The 21,554-nt window shown below is 37.7% G+C and overlaps 1 pseudogene; it reads right to left on the bottom strand.

The window, feature by feature from the left end:
• Positions 1-10: 10 nt before the first annotated feature.
• LOC138846902 (serine/threonine-protein kinase LMTK3-like) overlaps positions 11-21,554 on the bottom strand; it is a 34,813-nt pseudogene continuing 13,269 nt past the window's right edge.

The following is a 21,554-nucleotide window of genomic DNA, read 5'->3' as shown; positions in this document are numbered from 1 at the left end:
AATGCTGGTAAGGGTGTAGGGAAAGGGGATCTCTTTGTAGGAATGGAAATGACTGTCGTTGTTTTGGAAAACAATGTGGCCAATCCTGAGAAACCTAGAAACAGAACTGCTATATGCCTCAGCTATCCTACTACAGGGCGTGTATCTCTGAGTTGAAAGTATGTTGAAGAGATGTGTGCACTCATGTGTAGCATTGTACTATTCACAGTAACCATGATGTAGAATCAGGTGCCCATCAACTGGAGAATGGATAATGAAAATGTGGTATACACATGCAAAGGAATGCTAACAGAGTGGGAGGCCAAGGCAACTTTGGCTTGCTGACAAGGACATAACAGAAGGTCTGTCTCAGAAAGGCATGAGAACAACAGCTGTGGTCCTCTTGGTGGTTTTAGGTTTGTTGGGATCTACACTCTGCATAAGAAAGCCAGACCTTCCTGGTGGTCCCATTAATGATTGTTATATTTCTAATTTTAGGGAAGAACTCTTAGTCTCATGATCCCCAAAATGTCCATTGCTTTGTAGAATTTTAATCAAACAGAATGTTAGTGTAGGAGAAGGGGTTAATGCTTTATGCAAGGTTGATCTGTTTGTGGAAAAGAATTACAAGGTAACAGGCTCCTTGGTATATTCTTCCCACTAGAAAAAAGATAAATGTTATTAAAACTTTAAGTTAATATATGCAACAAATACAACAATGGTTAGGATGCCAAAACTGTGGAATAGATCTAAGGGAACCTTTAGATAAGTACAAAAAAGAAATTAAAGTGTTACAGAAAGAACTGCAAAAGAGGGGATATATTGAAAAAAGGGCCTTCTCTGAACATTGGGGCTTCTAGTAAAGATTTGATTAGGAAGGTAATATTCTAGCTTGTGTAGCCAATGTCTGCATAGCTAGATAGCACTCTAGGCCTTGGTTTGTGTGGGCAGCCTGTTATCTCGCACCTGTCTGTGTTAGTAACCCATGCTCTGAACATGCCTTTGAAAATTGTCATCTCACACCTGTGATTGTAACCCATGCTCTGAGTATGTCCTTGAAAATCAAAGAGATTGTGACTAGATAAAAATGAACAACAAACTTGGTATAGTAAGAAGAAAGAATCATTATGTGACTTATATAAAGAAACAACCTGGTACTCCAGAGACAGAGCCATGCCATCAGCCTTGCTGTGAGTGTGTCTCTCATTTCTTCTTGTGCCAACGCCTCCCACACCTTCAGGAACCCCTGGACTTGATGGAGCTGGACTCCACCATTTACTTCAATTTTTATTCCTCTTCATGGAGGAATGACACTAAACCCTGCCTAGGCTTCATATCCGAGTCACGGCACCATTATGTCACTCCTCCTCTTCATGGAGGAATGACACAGGACCCTGCGTTGTTCTTTTGTCTGCTCGGCCCTCCCCGGGTTTGCTGCTGGTTCTTCCCAGGTTAACTACCAACCTTTCCACCTCCGTGGAAGGGCGGTTCCCCCTAGCCACTTTCCCCACTTCCGCGGGGGAGTGGCCTACAGTCGGCCGGCTCTCTCGGGGGCTGCACAGGTGTTCCTTCAGATAGATGTTCCTCTTAGATGTTCCTGGTGCATGTTGTCTCTCTCCTCCTTTATAGTCCTCTTCCACCAATCCCAACTCTGCTACCCACAAGCCGAGTACACTGCTCTCCTTCAATCAGGAGTAAGTCCTACAGTTTATTGGTTGAACTGGAGGCAGCTGTGTAGAAGCTGTTTCTCCCTTCTCAGCGCCATATTGTGGGAGAGCAGATGCATAGAATAAGTCTTAATTCCAGTAACTTAGTCTAGTCCGAGTTGCTCCCCACAATACTCCTTGCAGACTGCTGCTCTCTTTTCGTACATAATCATTCTAAAATTCATCCATGGCATGTTTTTGCCTTTTCCACCACTCTTTCCTCTCCCTCTATTAAATAAAGTAAATAAATACATCTTTTAACATGGCAGGGATTTGATGAAGCAATTACGATGCCACTTGGGACACTCGCATCCAATGTCAGAGTGCCTGGGGTTGAGTCCAAGTTCTGCTACTGAGTTCAAGTTCCTGTTAATGTGCATCCTGGGAGAGAACAGGTGATGGTAAAGGTACTTACGTCCCTGCCAACTACATGGGAGATGTGGATTTAGTTCCAAGCTCCTGGAATTAGCCTGGTCAAGTTCCTGGCTGTGGCAGGTAATCAGGTGGTGAGCCAGTGTTTGGGATTTCTCTGTCTCCCAAATGAATAAATACATATATTGACATATTTTTTAAAGATTTATTTATTTATTTGAAAGTCAGAGTTACACACAGAGAGGAGAGGCAAAGGGAGCAAGAGAGAGAGAGAGGGAGAGAGAGAACCATGGTACAGCATGTGAAGTGTGTATTTTGAAGGGAGGTTTTATTCACTATTTTCAAATAATGATTTTGAGGATATTTTACATAGTTATCGAAAACTTATTTTTTTGCAAAATGTCCATTCAAATCTTTACTGATTTTAAAAGTTTTTTTTTCTGTTATTTGTTAGAGTTCATTATAAAATTAGTCACATTTTTCTTAATTTTCATTCTATGTATTTTTTGCTATTTTGAATAGTATCTTGTACTTTTTAAACATACATGTATTTATTTGAAAAGCAGAGTGACAGGGTTAGAAAAAGAAGCAGGGTGTTGGGAAGATGGTGGTATAGCAGCAGGACATTCCAAGTTGCATAGGAAAAAATGGATAGTGAGTGAGCAGAGAGGATACAAGCCAGTGGCAGAATAGCCAGAAATTCATAGAGTGGCCCAGGACTCCACCAGAGACTGCTCAGGTCTACACTGGGGGAGCAAAGAGGAGGGGGAGGTGGTGGATGTGCAGCAAAGGAGCTGCAGAGGGAATAAGCAAAGAGGTGCTGTCCCCACCACCAGCGAACCATGGGGAGAGGTTGTGAGTCCACAGAGCTGTGGATAGAGGCAGGCAGGAAATCTTGGTTAACTATGTTTGAAGTTCCAAGCAGGAAGAAGGAGAAATTGTAGAACAGGCAGAGAAATTGGCACACCATGGTCTGTCTGTGTCTCCCCTCTACCCACAACTGGACTTACAACCAGTGGAGAGAAGCCATATTGATAATTAACATTTTCGAGCATAAGCAGAGGGCTTCTGCATTTGCATCCCTCACACACACCCATCAATTGTGAGGTGCACCTCACAACATGCCCCAAAGGATCACAACATTTCAGAGTGTTTTCTTCCACATTATGCAAGCTGTACAACTAGGACTAGTCCTAAATCTCAAAAATCTAAGATCATTGTACACACCAGTGAGAAGAGTGCCCAGCCCCAGTAGGCAGGGCTTAGTGCATCAAAGCCCTGGTACTTATCTCCACCAGGATCTAGAAATAAACAGGATTCCAGGAGACAGGACTGCATGATTCACTTGCATAAACACATGGCAGCCAATAGCAGAGGGAAATAAATTTTAAAATAAAATCAACCAGAAATGCTGAAGAACAAAGGAAAAATATGGAATAAGAATAAGGAAGACTCTATGAACTCCCCAAAGGAGCAATAAAAATCTTCAATAATGGAGGCTGATGAAGAAGAGATCAAGGATATGCCAGAAAAGGAATTCAGAAAATTAATAGATTAATTATGTGGCACCGGCACACTGGGTTCTAGTCCCGGTCGGGTGCCTGATTCTGTCCCAGTTGCCCTTCTTCCAGGCCAGCTATCTTCTATGGCCCAGGAATGCAGTGGATGATGGCCCAAGTGCTTGGGCCCTGCACCCACATGGGAGACCAGGAGAAGCATCTGGCCCCTGGCTTCAGATCAGCATGGTGCGCCAGCTGCAGCGACCATTGGAGGGTGAACCAATTGTAAAGGAAGACCTTTCTCTCTGTCTCTCTCTCTCTCTCACTGTCCACTCTGCCTGTCAAAAAAATTTTTTTTAATAAAAATAAAAAAGAAGGTCTTGTTAATGAAATAATAACTGTTAAAAGAGATGGAGAAGGGCACTATGTAATGATTAAAGGATCAATTCAACAGGAAGATATGACTATTATAAATGTATATGCACCTAATTACAGGGCACCTGGCTGTTGAAAAGAACAAGGGTTTTAAAGGGAGATATAGACTCAAATACAATACTAATGAGAGACTTCAATACCCTACTTTTAGCAATGGACAGATCAACCAGACTGAAAATCAACAAGGAAAAAACAGAGTTAATTGACTCAATAGATCAAATAGACTTAGCAGATATCTTCAGAGCCTTCCACCCTACAGCCACAGAGTACACATTTTTTCCTCCAGTGAATGGAACTTTCTCTAGGATTGACCATACACTAGGCCATAAATTGAGTCTCAGCAAATTCAAAAAAAAAAATCATACATGCATCTTCTCAGACCACAATGCAATGAAGCTGCAAATCAACAACTCAAGAATCTCTACATCATATGCAAACACATGGAAAATGAACAGTATATTTCTGAATGAACAGTGTGTCACAAAAGAAATTAAAAGAGAAATAAAAAAATTCTGGAAAAATAATGAAGACAACAATGCAAAATACCAAAATTTGTGAAATATAGCAAAAATCGTGTTAAGAGGAAAGTTTATAGCAATAGCTGCCTACATAAAGAAACTGGAAAGGCACCAAATAAATAAACTAGCTATGCACATCAAGGAGCAAGAGAAACAACAGCAAACCAAACCCAAAATTAGTAGGAGAAAAGGAATAAAATTAGAGAAGAAATCAATAACATTGAAAGCAGAGAAAGCATTTGACAAATACAATACCCTGTCATGATGAAAACTGGATTTTCATCAAATTGGGCTTAGAAGGAACATTCCTCAACACAACAAATTTAATTTATGACAAAACCACAACCAGGATCATATTGAATGGGGAAAAGTAAGCATTCCCACTGAGATCCAGTGCCAACAGGGATGCCCACTCTAACCCTGCTATTCAATATAGTCCTGGAAGTTTCAGCCATTGCCATTAGGCAAGAAAAGGATATCAAAGGGATACAACTTGGGAATGAGAAAGTCAAATTATCCTTATCTGCGGATGACATGATTCTATATATAGGAGATTCAGAAGCCTCCTCTAGGAGACTATTGGAACTCATAGAAGAGTTTGGTAAAGTAGAAGGATATAAAGTCAATACACAAAAATCAACAGCATTTGTATACACAGACAATGCCATGGCTGAGAAAGAACTTCTAAAATTAATCCCAAACAAAATAGCTACAAAAAAAAATCAAATACCTTGGGATAAATTTAACCAAGGATATCAAAGATCTCTGCAATGAGAATTACAAAACATTAAAGTAAGAAATAGAAGAAGATACAAAAACATGGAAATATCTTCCATGCTTGAGGATTGGAAGAATCAATATCATCAAAATGTCCATTCTTCTGAAAGCAACTTACAGACTCAATGTGATACCAATCCAAATACCAAAGACATTCTTCTCAGATCTAGAAAATATGATGCTGAAATTCATATGGAGGCACAGGAGAGCTCGAATAGCTAAAGCAATCTTGCACAACAAAAACAAAACCGGAGGCATCACAATACCAGGTTTCAAGACATACTACAAGGCAGTTATAATCAAAAAAGCTGGCCACTGGTAGAAAAATAGATGGATAGACCAGTGGAACAGAACAGAAACCCCATAATTCAATCCAAAAAACTGCAACCAACTTATATTTGACCAAGGAGCTATAACCAATCCCTGGAGCAATGACAGTCTCTTCAACAAATTGTGCTTGGAAAATTGGATGTCCACATTCAAAAGTATGAAGCAAGACCCGTACCTTACACCTTATACAAAAATTCACTCAATATGGATTAAAGATTAAAGATCTTAATCTACAACTTGACACCATCAGATTGATTGAGAACATTGGGGAAACCCTACAAGACATTGGCACAGGCAAAGAATTCCTGGAAAAGACCCAAGACACACAGGGAGTCAAAGCCAAAATTAACAAATGGGATTACTTCAAATTGAGAAGCTTCTGTAAAGCAAAGGAAACAAGAAAATGAAGAGGCAACCAACAGAATGGGAGAAAATATTTACAATTTATGCAACTGATAAAGGGTTAATAACGAGAATCTACAAAGAGATGAAGAAACTCCGCAACAACAAAACAAAAACCCAGTTAAGAGATGGGTCAAGGACTTAAACAGACATTTTCAAAAGAGGAAATCCAAATGGCTAACAGACACATGAAAAAATGTTCAGGATCACTAGCAATCAGGGAAATGCAGATCAAAACCACAATGAGGTTTCACCTCAGTCTGGTTAGAATGGCTCTCATACAGAAATTAACAAAGAACAAATGCTGGAGAGGATGTGTGAGTAAAAAGGTACCCTAATTCACTGTTGATGGGAATGCAAACTGGTAAACCCACTATGGAAGACAGTCTGGAGATACCTCAAAAATCTGATAATAGGCCTACCATATGACCCAGCCAGTCCACTCCTGGGAATTTGCCCAAGGGAAATGAAATCAGCAAACAAGAGTTATCTGCACCTCCATGTTTATTTCAATTCAATTCACAATAGATAATACATGGAATCAACCTAAGTGCCCACCAACCAAAGACAGGATAAAGAAATTATGAGATATATAAATTATGGAATACTACACAGCCATAAAAAATAAATGAAATGCCATGATTTGCAACAAAATAGATTTGGAAAACTTCATCTTAGTGAAATAAGCCAGTCCCAAAGGGAGAAATACCATATGTTCTCCCAGATCTGTAAGAACTAATAGAACTCCTATAACAAAAGCTGTAGAAGTCAAATTGACACTCTGAGAAACAACAGTTTGAACAGCCTTCATCTTGATTGTCGAGGAACAGTTATTTTTATTATTTATTTATTTTTCTTTTTTTAACTTTTATTTAATGCATATAAATTTCCAAAGTACAGCTTATGGATTACAATGGCTTCCCCCCCAAAACTTCCCCCACCACCCACAACCCTCCCTTTTCCCACTCCCCCTCCACTTCCATTCACATCAAGATTCATTTTCAATTCTCTTTATATACAGAAGATCAGTTTAGTATATATTAAGTAAAGATTTCAACAGTTTGTACCCACATAGAAACACAAAGTTAAAAATACTGTTTGAGTACTAGTTATAGTGTTAAATCACAATGTACAGCACATTAAGGACAGAGATCCTACATAAGGAGTAAGTACACAGTGACTCCTGTTGTTGACTTAACAAATTGACACTCTTGCTTATGGCATCAGTAATCACCCTAGGTTCTTGTCATGAGTTGCCAAAGCTATGGAAGCCTTTTGAGTTCACCGACTCTTATCATATTTAGACAAGGTCATAGTCAAAGTGGAAGTTCTCTACTCCCTTCAGAGAAAGGTACCTCCTTCTTTGATGACCTGTTCTTTCCACTGGGAACTCACTCACGGAGATCTTTCATTTAGGTCATTTTTTTTTTTTTGCCAGAGTGTCTTGGCTTTCCATGCCTGAAATACTCTCATGGGCTTTTCAGCCGGATCTGAATGCCTTAAGGGCTGATTCTGAGGCCAGAGTGCTGTTTAGGACATCTGCCATTCTATGAGTCTGCTGTGTATCCCACTTCCCATATTGGATCGTTCTCTCCCTTTTTTGTCTTTAATTTTTTCTTTTCTTCATACTATATGTTGAACTCTTAACATATGATTAATCATATATATATATTATATCTCAATTGAAACTAGATCTCAGTAAAAGATGAGAGGAGGAATAAGAGAGGGAGGAGGAAGTTTGTAACTGTTAAGATGTATAGTTATGCATACAGTCCTATGGACTTACTTTTTTAAGATTTATTTTATTTATTTGAAATACAGAGTTATAGAGAGATGTACATACAGAGGGAGAGAGAGTGAGAGTGAGAGTGAGAGTGAGAAAGAAAGAGAGAGAGAGAGAGAGAGAGAGAGAGAATCTTCCATCTGCTGGATCACTCCCCAAGTGACCACAATGGCTGGAGCTATGACAATCAGGAGCCAGGAGCTTCTTCCAGATCTCCCACGTGGGTGCAGAGGCCCAAGGACTTAGGCCATCTTCTACTGCTTTCCTAGGCATAGCAGAAAGCTGCATCAGAAGATGAACAGCTGGGACTAGAACCAGTTCCCTCATGGGATGCAGGTACTTCATTCCAGTGTTTAACCCACTGTACCACAGCGCAGGCCCCCAGGCATACTTCTAAGGGTACAATTTAAAAAGTTTTCATGGGACTCCAAATCCAATTAAAATAGGTGGTAAAATGCCATCTTAATTGTTCAAGTGGGAGCCAGTGCTATGGTGCATTAGGTTAAAGCCGCTGCCTGCAGTGCTGACATCCCTTATGGGCACCAGTTCCATTCCCAGCTGCTCCACTTCCAAACCAGCTCTCTGCTATGGCCTGGGAAATCAGTAGATGGCCCAAGTGCTTGGGTTCTTGCACATGCATGGGAGACCCATAAGAAGCTCCTGGCTCCTGGCTTCAGATCAGCTCATCTTTGGTCTTTGCAGCCATTTGGGAAGTGAACCAGCAGATGGAAGACCTCTCTCTCTCTATTTCTCCTGCTCTACCTCACTCTGTAACTGTCTTTCAAATAAATAAAATAATTTTTTTAAAAAATGTTAAAGGAACATATGTGTTAAAGTGAGCAGATAGATATGATTAAATGTTAAAAAATCATATAAATAGCATCATATGCCTGTTAATAATAATAGAATTAAAAAGGAGGGAATGTCCAACATGGGAAGCAGTCCACATGGCAGACTTACAGAATGATAATCTCTTTAAGTAACACTCTGACCTCAGATTCAGTCCTTAAGGAATTTGGATGTGGTTGAAAAGTCCGTGAGAACATTTTGGGCATGGAAAGCCAAGGCACTGTGTCAAAAATATCCAACATGAAGGATCTCTGTGACTGTGACCCCAGTAGAAAGAAGGAGCCATCAAAAAAGATGTACTTTTCTCTGAAGCGAGGAGAGAACTTGAATTTTGTTTATGGCCTTGTCTAAATTCTGACAGAGGTTGTGGTATTAAAAGCCTTCCATAGCCTTGGCAGCTCATGGCAAGAGCCTTGGGTAATCACTGATGTCATAAATAAGAGTGTTAATTGTAAAATTAACAACAGAAGTCTCTGCATTTACTCTCCATGTAGGACCTCTGTCCTTAATGAGTTGTACTATGAGAATTAACTGCAAAACTTGATTTCAAACAGCATTTTATATGTTGTGTGGGGGGGATGCAAACTGTTGAAATCTTTATGTAGTATAGAGTTGATCTTCTGTATATAAAGTTAATTACAAATAAGAAAAAAAAATAAGAGATAGAGGAAATAGGAGAGCAGGAAGGGGAGGTGGAGGTGGAGAGAGATACCCTGTCTGCTAGTTTAATCCCCAAATACCCATAACACCTGGGCTGGGCCAGGCCAAGGCCAGGAGTTGAACTCCATCTGTGTCTCCCATGTGGCAGTCAGGAACCCAACTCTAGGCCATCATCTGCTGCATCCCAGGCACATTAGCAGGAAGCTGGATCAGAATATTTTAACATTCCATCCCAGGCACTCCAGTATGGGATGTGGTCCCAAGGGCAGCTTAACCCCTGCAAAATGCCCATCTCTGAATGGTATCAATACATTCTTAAGCACTGTACAGAATATTCATTATACTTTTCATAGAAATGTAATTTATTTTATACTAATCTCACACACTGCAATTTTGTAGAATTTATTAATTGGAATGGATTTTCAGTGAACTATTTAGTATTCTTTTATACTTAGGATTACATATTTATCACAAAAAATCAAGTTTTATTCCTTGCTTTTCAGTCCAGAATCCTTTTCTCCATTTTCACCACATTACTTTTTTTTTTAGCAGAAACCTTCCTGATGACATTTAAAAGACATGCACAAGAAAATATTTGAGTCTTGTGGCTAACCATTTGGGGAAATCATTTTGCATTCCTCCATTATATGCGGTGTTTACTGTAGGCTTTCTTTTGGTGCTCTTTTTAAGATTTTGGTATTTTATACATTTTGAATGAAAAGAAAGAAACAGGGACAACCAGAGGAAAGAGAAAAAGTTATTTACACACAGAGATCTCTCCCATATGCTGATTTCCATAACAGATTCTTGCAACATCCAGAGCTGAGTCAAGGACAGAGCCAGGACGTGGGAGCTCCATGTAGCTCTCCCAGATTCAAACACTTGAGACATCACCATTACCTCCCTGGATCTGCATTAGGAGGAAGTCAGGAAATAGAACCTGAAATTGAACCCTTGCACTCTGATACAGAACTTGGGATTTCCTACATGTATGTGAATTACTAGACTCAATTCCTGCTCCCCACAGGTGATTTTATCTAGTTGTGGGAATTTCCTTCACATCTTAGTTTGCTTAGGGTTTTAATCATAAATGGGTCGTGGATTCAGCCAGATGAATTTTCTTTTAAGATGGTCACATGTTCTTTAAATTCACATTGGGGTTTTTCTTAATATGCATTATTTTCTGTCTTTCTTTCTTTCTGAGACAGTATTTTCTAAGAATTTTTTGAGGACCCTTCATACAAGCAAATTCATTTTATTTAGCACCAAGATTTTAATTAATACTTATATTAATTAGTATGATTCTTCTTGCATCAATTTTGATAATTTTTATTCTTGTAGGTTTTTTATCATATTCCATGTTTCTGAATTTTCATGTAAGTTGTGGGAAAAATAAAGTGAAAAAGAATGCACAGGGCAATCTGCCATCACACTCTACTTCAGTTTATTCTGATGTAGCATGCAGAAAATAACTAACTGCTCTATGTGCTACTCAGTTATTTTATGAGACAAATGAAATATTGTGCATAATGTAAACTGATATATTGTGCCATTTGACTTTGGGTTTTATCAACATGACAAACTGAATGTACATTTTCTTTTGTGTCCTAATTTAGATAATGACATTAAAATAAGAAAAACATAACATTGTACGAAGAACAACATAAACATGCTGATCTGATGAACCAATGCTTAAATCTGATATGTTACACACAGCATCCCATTTACATATATTTATGTGTAAGCATAATATTATTTTAAATGGATAAAATATCAGGGTACATAGGTTAAACCACTTCTTGGGCCCCTCACATTCTATTTGGAGTGCTCTTAGACTAAGTCCTACTTTGCTTCCTACCCAGCTTCTTACTAATGCACACCCTGTTAGGTGGAAGATGAGGACTCAAGTACTTTGGTCTCTGATACTCACATTGGATACTCAGATGGAGTTCCTGGTTTCTCATTTAAGCTTGGCCCAATCCCAGCTTCTGGGCATTTAGTCCTCTCTCTCTCACACTCTCCTTCTCTGTCATTTTCTTTCTGTGTTACTTCACCTTTCAATTAAATAAATAAGATTTGGAAATTTAGAAAAATTCAAAATATTTATAGCATAGTGGTTCACTTTAAGAAGGATAAATTTATGTATTTAAAACCACAATAGGTGATATTAAACCTATCACAAGGCTGGTGGTGTGGCTCAATAGGCTAGTCCTCTGCCTGTGGCGCCGGCACGCCGGGTTCTAGTCCAGGTCGGGGCACTGGATTCTGTCCCGGTTGCCCCTCTTCCAGGCCAACTCTCTGCTGTGGCCCAGGAGTGCAGTGGAGGATGGCCTAAGTGCTTGGGCCCTGCACCCGCATGGGAGACCAGGAGAAGCACCTGGCTCCTGGCTTCAGATCAGCACGATACGCTGGTCACAGTGCGCCAGCTGCTGCAGCCATTGGAGGGTGAACCAATGGCAAAAAGGAAGACCTTTCTCTCCATCTCTCTCTCTCTCTCTCTCTCTCACTGTCCACTCTGCCTGTCCAAAAAAAAAAAACCTATCACAAACTGATTGTTAGTATATTATAAACATACATATGAACATATAAATGATAAGTAACTTTACTAAATTAACAAGATATTGAGATATACTTATAGACAATATTTTAACCAGTTCACCCAGAGAGAGAATAGTATTTCCAAATAGGAAGACATTTGAAACTTTCAAGGTTTATGGACCCAGTCATGTCATGAAGGCTTAAATCTAAAAATCCTGTACTCTACCATCTATGAAATGATAGAAATACTACCAATTAAAGTGTTACCAAGAAGTCATTTAGACACATGCAAATTTTACTTAAGATTATCTTACATTGCATTGGTCCAGAATTATTTTTCAGGAATCAGAAAAGTATTAAGTGGGGATTGTGATTATTGCAGTCAGAACATGAAATCAGGTAACTAATTCAGCTAAGAATTTTTAAAAGTTATCTTTATAAAACAGACAAATATTAAATGTGAAATGTGACATATTTTAGATTTGTCTGAAAATGTATAGCTATTCACAAATTTGTATAAAACGTAGCTTTGTATAAAGCATAAAATTATTTATAAAACATTAAATATGTCACCATTGTAAAATCATTATTAGTATAAAGCATATTACTTGGTCATTAGATGTTCCAAGATAAGAAATTTAGTATTTCTTTCTTTAAAAAAAGATTTATTTATTTACTTGAAAGTCAGAGTTACACAGAGAGGAGAGGCAGAGAGAGAGAGAGAGAGAGAGAGAGAGAGAGAGGTCTTCCATCCACTGGTTTACTCCCCAATTGACCACAATGGCCACAGTTGTGCCAATCCAAAGGCAGGAGCCAGGAGCCTCCTCCAGGTCTCCCAAGTGGGTGCAGGGGCCCAAAGATTTGGGCCATCTTCTACTGCTTTCCCAGGCCATAGCAGAGAGCTGGATCAGAAGTGGAGCAGCCCAGACTCGATCCAGTGCCCATATGGGATGCCAGCACTACAGGTGGCAGCTTTACCTGCCATGCCACAGTGCTGGCCTGAGAAATTAAGTATTTCTTATGAGATCATGTTGTCTTGCACAAACTATCCCTGTGAAATATTCTATTCTTGTGTGCATTTGATGTATACATGCATATGATAAAACATATGCCTCATTTCCTCAAACTCTTACATTACATCCACTATGCTTACTTTCCAGTACAAAAATGATAAAATGTGCAAGATCATCAAAAGGAACATTGGAGAATTTCCCAGAGGCCAACATATATCAATAGAAATATTGAGAGGACAAATCAAGCTGAAGGACTATTTTTGTCCCCAGGACAGTTGCTGAATACTTGAGCCTCAAATCCCTTTGGGTAAACCAGATTTCCCTCTGGTGAACTGGAATAAATAAGAAAACATGCCAACTAGCGATTACCCAAAGGTTAGGCATAGCCAACATGTGCACTAAATTGGAACTAATGAAGCATACAAAGAAATAAGCTACTAGAATTTTCACAGATTAGATAATGTAATTACATTTCAAATATTTAAATAAACATCAAAAATGAATGAATTGAGATAATAATGAGCTTGAGAAATAAGAACAAGGAACAGCAAAATTGATCATATTTGGAAAAAAGCCAAATAACCATAAACATTTGAAAACTGTAATAAACAAATATACAATACAGAATTTAAAAATTAAGTTAAACTCAGGTTTTCCATGCCTGAAATGCTCTCATGGGCTTTTTAGCCAGATCCAAATGCCTTAAGAGCTGATTCTAAGGCCAGAGTGCTGTTTAGGTCATTTGTCATTCTATGAGTCTGTGGTGTGGCCTGCTTCCCACATTGGATCATTCTCTCCTTTTTCATTCTATCTATTGTCATTACCAGACACTTGGTCTTATTTATGTGATTCTTTGACACTTAATAATACCTATATGATCAATTAGACACTTAATATGATCACTTTAACATGTGAGATGGCATTATTACTACCCAGCTTAATGGGATTTGGTGTGTCATGACAAGCTTTTAGCTTTACCCTAAAGGGTAAGTCCCTGAGAATATGTGCAGAACTGTACAGCTCCTCTCTCTCTTAGTCCCACTCTTATTTTTACTGGGGTTTATTTTCAATTGACTTTATACACCTATGATTACTTCTATGCTAGGTAAAGAGTTCCACCAATGGTATTAAGTAGAAAAAATAAAAATGATAATAAAATGAAATAACAAACTGTTATTTGTCAGTCAAGACAAAGGCTGTTCAAGTCATTGCTTCTCATACTATCAACTTCACTTCTGCAGATTTCCTTTTAGGTGCTCCGTTATTGTCACAGATCAGGGAGAATAAATACTATTTGTCCCTTTGAGACTGGCTCATTTCACTAGGTATAATGTTTTCCAGTTCCATCCATTTTGTTTAAAATGACTGGATTTCATTTCACAAATGAGAGAAATAATATATTTACATTGCTAACAGAAATTAGTATATAAGCTACAATTGAATATTTACCTATTTTATTTATTTATTTATTTATTTATTTATTTATTTTTGACAGGCAGAGTGGACAGTGAGAGAGAGAGACAGAGAGAAAGGTCTTCCTTTGCCGTTGGTTCACCCTCCAATGGCCGCCGTGGCCGGCGCACCGCACTGATCCGATGGCAGGAGCCAGGGGCCAGGTGCTTTTCCTGGTCTCCCATGGGGTGCAGGGCCCAAGCACTTGGGCCATCCTCCACTGCACTCCCTGGCCACAGCAGAGAGCTGGCCTGGAAGAAGGGCAACCGGGACAGAATCCGGCGCCCCAACCGGGACTAGAACCCGGTGTGCCGGCGCCGCTAGGCAGAGGATTAGCCTAGTGAGCCGCAGCGCCGGCCGAATATTTACCTATTTTAAAGAGAATAAAAATATTTTCAAATGTAACAATCAAGAAAAACTTGATTTTTTTTAGTGGGAGGTAAAATAGCAAGGTTTATTAGGGCAGGGACATCCGTAAGGATGGATGGGCACCTCTCCAGACAGGACCTGGGGGACTGGGTGGGGGGACGGGGAAGGAGCGAGGTTACATGGTTGAGTAGAGAGATTACACCTGACCAGGCCAGGTGGGCGGCTCAGCAGAGAGGCAGAGGGCTGAGCGTGCAGTCCAGTTGAGGATGGGGGTTTTTAAGGAGATGGGTCTTGCTTCCCCACCTGTTCCTCTTGGAACAAAGGGCTTTTTGGATGCAAATGTTAAGAAACTTCTCCCTGAGTTTTCTCCTGAAGGTCTGAAACAAAGGACTTCCTGGATGCAAATGTTATCAGACAGGAGGAAGGGAGCAGGGTGTTTGAGTGCAGATACTGGGCTGCACCTGGGAGATATCAGGTAGAAGGGGTCAGGGCAGGGCAGGATGTGAACACCGGGCTGCCCCTGAAACACCATCAGGATGACCCTGAGATGCAGCATATGCTGGACACAGATGTCCTCTCTTTGGGCCTTTATGTCACACACATATAAGCTCATAACTGACTTTCCTACCTAACATTCCCCCCTCAAGAGGTAATACCCAAAATTCTTCTTTGGGATTATGGATGGAGTTCCGTTTTCTGTAACTTCTTCAAAGCTGGCATGTGGGCGTCGAGGGGGAAAACTTGATTTGTTATGTGTATTTCTAAAGTATTCATGTTCATAGTAACAAAGGTCTAGATGAACATTTTTATCATCAACAAAGGTCCAAGACAAACATTTTTATCATCAGTCTTTTAAAATCAAAAACTTTTTCATGGTATATTGTGCAAAATATTGAGTATCCTCTTATCAGAACAAATAAGCACCAATGGACTGACAGTGGCATAGACAATGACTACAACACAATGGACACCAATGATAACTGAGTCATATGACCACTGTGGAAGGTTGAGCTGCCAAATTATATCACAGAATGACAATGCAGTAGAAAATATAAATTTCATTATATGACAACTAGAATGAGAATGAATAAGACACATTTATCTGTATCTTTAGATTTAGAGAAATTATACAATTATGAAATATGCTAGCCCAGTAAAGCAATTCATAACTAACACAAAGAGACATAAATTATTGATATCAGCATTTCATTGTATTAAAAAGATATAAATAAATAGAAGTATTCAAACAGAAATAAATGTTGAACTGCATAACCAAGTAAGGGTAAAATTGGAGAATAGAGAAAAAGAAATACACCTAAACAATCTACACAGCCCTTAAATAATCCAAAAAAGAGAGATACAAAAATTATCATTGCTGACAAAAATTATTTTCTAGGTTATATTTGAATATTTACCTATTTTTAACTTAAAATGTAAAATAAAATATTTTCCAAAGTAGATCATGAAAGATTTGATTGCCATCAGAAATATCTAAGGTATTCAATTTAAGAAGAAAGAAAAGTTTTCCTGTCTGATTTTCTGAAATCAGAATGAATAAACAAGAAACTTATAAACATATGGAAATCTTAAATCATGCTGGATATAGAATTAAAGAAATGTAAATTCTGGACAAAATAGGTCTGAAAGCATTTAGATATAAGAAAATATAATGAAATAAAATGGAATTGATTAGATAGAAACCTAATGCAATAGAATAATTTATATGTTCTCAGAAACATCTACACTAAGACAGTCATTCTTAAAATTATGTATTTGCTTTTTCTTTATTTAATGTCAGAAAGAACATAGATGATAGATAGATAGATAGATAAATGATAAATAGGTAAATATTCATACATTTCATTGTTCATTGCTGATGTGCACAGCCAGGATCAGGCCAGGCCAAAGGCAAGATCCTGTCACTCCCATGTGGGTTACAGGAATACAAGTACATGAGCAAGCACATGTTGCCAATCACAGTGTGCACTAACAATTAGCTAGATCAGAAACAGAGGCAAAATTCGAAACTGGGCACTCCAATATGGGATGTGGGATTCCCAAGTGGTACCTTAACTACTGAAAAATATGCCCACTAAAAGACAACCATTTTTTGTCATAAACTTGTTAAAATTGAAAGCTTTTCCATGATATATTGTACTAAACAATGAGTATTCTTTTTTTTTTTTCTTTTGACAGGCAGAGTGGACAGTGAGAGAGAGAGACAGAGAGAAAGGTCTTCCTTTGCCATTGGTTCACCCTCCAATGGCTGCCGCGGTCGGTGCGCTGCGGCCAGCACACCGCGCTGATCCGATGGCAGGAGCCAGGAGCCAGGTGCTTTTCCTGGTCTCCCACGGGGTGCAAGGCCCAAGCACTTGGGCCATCCTCCACTGCACTCCCTGGCCACAGCAGATTGCTGGCCTGGAAGAGGGGCAACCGGGACAGAATCTGGTGCCCCAACTGGGACTAGAACCCGGTGTGCTGGCGCCGCTAGGCGGAGGATTAGCCTAGTGAGCCGCAGCGCCGGCCTGAGTATTCTCTTAACAGAACTGATAAGCTGTTCTGGACTAACAGTGGATTAGACATGGACCACAACAATCTGGACACCCAAGGTAACTGAGTCACATGTCCACAGTATCAGGGAAGAGGATGAGATGATGAAGTCCACCCAGTACATGACCACAAAGAAAGTCACCAGCAACAGGATGGTCTGGATGACCCTTTTCTCTGGGGAGAATATTGGGGAGAGGCTGGTGCTGTGAAGGTTCAAATTCTGCCTCTGTTTCCGATCCAGCTAATTGTTAGTGCACACTCTGAGGGGCAGCACATGCTTGCTCAAGTACTTGGGTTCCTGTCACCCACAACATCAGAGTGACATCTGGAGATCTACGATCTTGGTTTTGGCCTGGCCCAACCCTGGTTGTGCTCATCAGCAATGAAGCAGCAAACTTATGATTACCTATATATTTATCATCTATCCATCTATCTATCATCTATCTATCCATCTCTCTTCTCTCTGACATTAAGTAAAAATAAATAATTTTAATAATGACTGTCTTGCAATAGCTGTATCTGAGAACAAATAAATTATTCTACTACAACAGGTTCCTATCTGATGAATTCAATTGTGTAGAATTATACTTTTCTTATATCTAAATGCTTTGATTCATATTTTGTCTAGAATTTACATTTCGTTACTTCAACATCCAGCATGATTTAAGATTTCCATGCATTTACAAGTTTCTTGTTTATTCATTCTGATTTCAGAAAATCAGATAGGAAAACTTTTCTTTCTTCTTAAAGAAGACATATGCTTTAGACATATCTGATGGCAATCAAATCTTTCATGACTTACTTTGAAAAATATTTTTATTTTACTTTTTTCATTAAAAATGGGTAAGTATTAAAATGTAAACTGGATATCCATTTCTGTCTGCAATGATAATTTTTGGTATCTATCTTTCTTGGATTATACAAGGGCTGTGTAGATTGTTCTGTCACTTTTTTAGGTTGTATTTCTTTTTTTCTCTTCTCTAATTTTATTTCTACCTGGTTATGCAGTGTAACACTTATTTCTGTTTGAATGTTTCTATTTATTTATCTCTATTTTAATGCAATGAAATGCTAAATCAATGCTTTATGTCTGATTGCCGTGTTTGGTATTTATAAATTATTTTATTGGGTTATTATATCTCATAATTGTATCAATTTTCTAAATCTAAAGATACAAATAAATGTGATTTATTCATTCTCATTCTAGTTTCACCCTATATATAACCAAGTTTATATTTCCTACTGCAATATCACCCTGTGATATATTTTGGCAGCTCGATCCTCCAGTTAATCATTCTCATCACCTGAGCTGAATGTCTAAATTCTGTGTTTACTTTATTTTGCTTACTTTATTACATATTTTTTCAAATGTTTACATTTCATTTGGCTCTTTTATAAATATGGCTAATCAAATTTGCAGTTCCCTCATCTTATTATTTCTAATTCTCAACACTAGTTCAATTTTTTTCATTTTCTGTTTAATTAATTAAATATTTGAAACATAATTCTGATATATAATTTCTGTGAACCTTCATTCTTGTGGCTTATTTCTGTGTATGCTCCATTACTTCCAATTTGGTTTTCATATTTGGTATACTTTGATCCTTGGAAATCTCCGGTTTTCATACTGCCTTGCTTCATCCAGTTGGCCAGAGGGAAAGTTAAGTGTTCAGCCAGTGTCCCTAGGATAGCACTTGCCTCTCAGTTTGATTTCTCCTCTCTCTGTTGATTTATGTTTGATCTTGGGAAATTCTTCAATTTTCCTTTTGACTCTCTTGGACATTTTAAGGATGTTTGTAACTTCTTGAGTACATGTAGTTATTATATTTGAAATGTTTTAGGAACACGTGGCATATATTTTATCATATGCATGCATTACCAAATGCACAGGAGTATAACATTTTACATAAATTGTTTGTGGCAGATAAAAGAGTCTTAAAAGACATACCAGGTTTCTCATTATGGAACCTTTCATGAAAGAATAATGTACAAATCCATTAATAATGATTTCTGGATTTGCTTATTTTTTAATGTTTTATGGGTAATTTTATGTTTTCTACACATTTATGGATCAAAATTTTTATAAGAGTGATTAATATGAGAATATAGTCATAATTAATATTTTTCATAAAAATATAATTTTTAGAAGTTACTAGCTGAGTTAGTTACCTGCATACATTATTTTCATATAATCATCAAATTCCTACCTATGACTTTTCTGATTCCTCAAAAATAATTTCTTTGCATGTTTCATTTGATACAATGGTTAAATAAGATGATTTAAATAAATCATGAATTTTTCTGCATGACTTACTGATAACATTTTAATTGGTAGTTCTGTCACTTCACAGTTGAGAAAATATAGAATTTGTAGATTAACATTTTCTTAAAATTATTGGATCCTAAAATGTTGAAATTTTCAAAATGTCTTCTTACTATTTATAAATGGCATTCATTCTGTTTACTGGCTAAAATGTTGTCTATGTTCATATCTTACTAACCTGCTGATTTTCCAATAAAGTTATTTAATTTTCATTATATTTATCCTTATTATATATCAAAAATTGATTTGTGATAGTTTTGATGGTGCTTATTATAATTTTAAATGTACTTCTTCATCTTCTTTTCATTGAAGCCCCATATATTTATAAAATGTTACTAACATTTCCTAAACTTATTTATTATTTAGCTGAATGGAAGAGTGACAAGAAAATGATAGAGAGAGAGAAAGAAAGAGAGAGAGAGAGGGAGAGAGGCAGAGAGACAGAGAGAGTGTATATTCCATCTCCTGGTTAATTCTTTAAGTGCCTACAACAGCTTGGGCTGGGCCAGGCTTTAGCCAGAGCCAATATTGGCTATGCATGCAAATGATATATAATATGAGACAAATTAGTAATAAGAACTCTGATTCACCAAATTATCATATGTTCATACTGTTCTTCATTTATAATTTTTTGTGTTTTTCTGATTCAAGTTGCATTATATAAATTTTGACTCAAAAGAGAATGTAACCTCAGTCTGTCATCTTGATAAAACACAAAGTCAAAGGGCAGACTTTATCAGTTTACATATGTACAATCTTGCATTTGTCTCATAAGTCAGTCAGGGGAAGCACATGGTGCAGTGCTTTTCTCCTTCCTACATCTGAGTAAACAGAAACAGTGTATTAATAGATTACTCAATGTCTCCTTTCACTTTATCTTTACTACATCAACTTTCATGGAAATTAAGAATAAGGAATAGTACAAATTAAGAAAAAGTCAATAATGACAAAAAATTATCAAACTTGATTAAAGAAAAATATATTAATTCATCTATAGTATATGAGAGAAGATGCTAATTCATTAAAATCTTCATACAAAATAATATGAAATTGCAAATATGAGGGATCTTCAAAAGCTCATGGAAAGCACATAATAAGAAAAATCTAGCCATGAATTTGAGAACATTTTGCAACAAAATGAACTTTTTTTATGAATTTTCCATGAACATTTGGACTACTCTTGTACATAACTTGCTTAATATGTGAAAAACAATGAATATAAAGTTAATGGAAATTAATATGTGATCATCTTAAGCATCTGGCTAAGCCTACCACCATTTATGATTAAAACCATAAACAAAGGATTGAAGATAACTTACACAAGTTGATAAAGAGCACCTGTATGGGGCAGTAATTTATCTCAGAGGTTAACATACTTTTTAGGAATCCCAGATCCCATATCACAGTGCCTGGGTTCAAGTTCTGGTTCTATCTCCTATCTCCTCCCTCCTAACACAGTCCCTGGGAAACAGTGGTGATGGGTCCAACAGTTCAGTTCCTGACACCCATGCCTGAGATCTGGATTGAGTTCTCAGCTCCTAACTCCTGTTCTTACCATACTCTGGCTGTTAAAAGCATTTGCCATGTAAACCAGCATTTAGAAGATAGCTGTGTAACTGTCTTTTTCTCTGTCGCTCTATCTCTCCCTGTGTCACTCTGCCTCATAAATGTAAAAACAAATATTTTTAAATAAGCACCTATGGGAAACCTGCAGCAAACTCCATATTTAATGTAAATGGTGAAAGACTAAATATTTCTCTAGATGATTCAGCGCAAGATGAAAATATTTTATTGGACACTTTTTAAAATGTCACACTGGAGGTGTTTGGTTTAAAAAAAAAAAAAGCATGTGATAAAAGTGACAAAAAGGACTCATGACTGCAAGCCAAAGAGTAAAACTTGATTTTCATGTAAAATACATAATCCTATAAAAGAGCTACTAAAGAATTCACTAAAAATCCACTTGAATTAATAAGTTCAGTAAACTTGCAGTGAATGA

The sequence above is a fragment of the Oryctolagus cuniculus genome, chromosome 19, assembly GCF_964237555.1.
Source record: "Oryctolagus cuniculus chromosome 19, mOryCun1.1, whole genome shotgun sequence".
Taxonomy (NCBI): domain Eukaryota; kingdom Metazoa; phylum Chordata; class Mammalia; order Lagomorpha; family Leporidae; genus Oryctolagus; species Oryctolagus cuniculus.
This window is presented reverse-complemented; position numbering and strand designations above follow the sequence as displayed.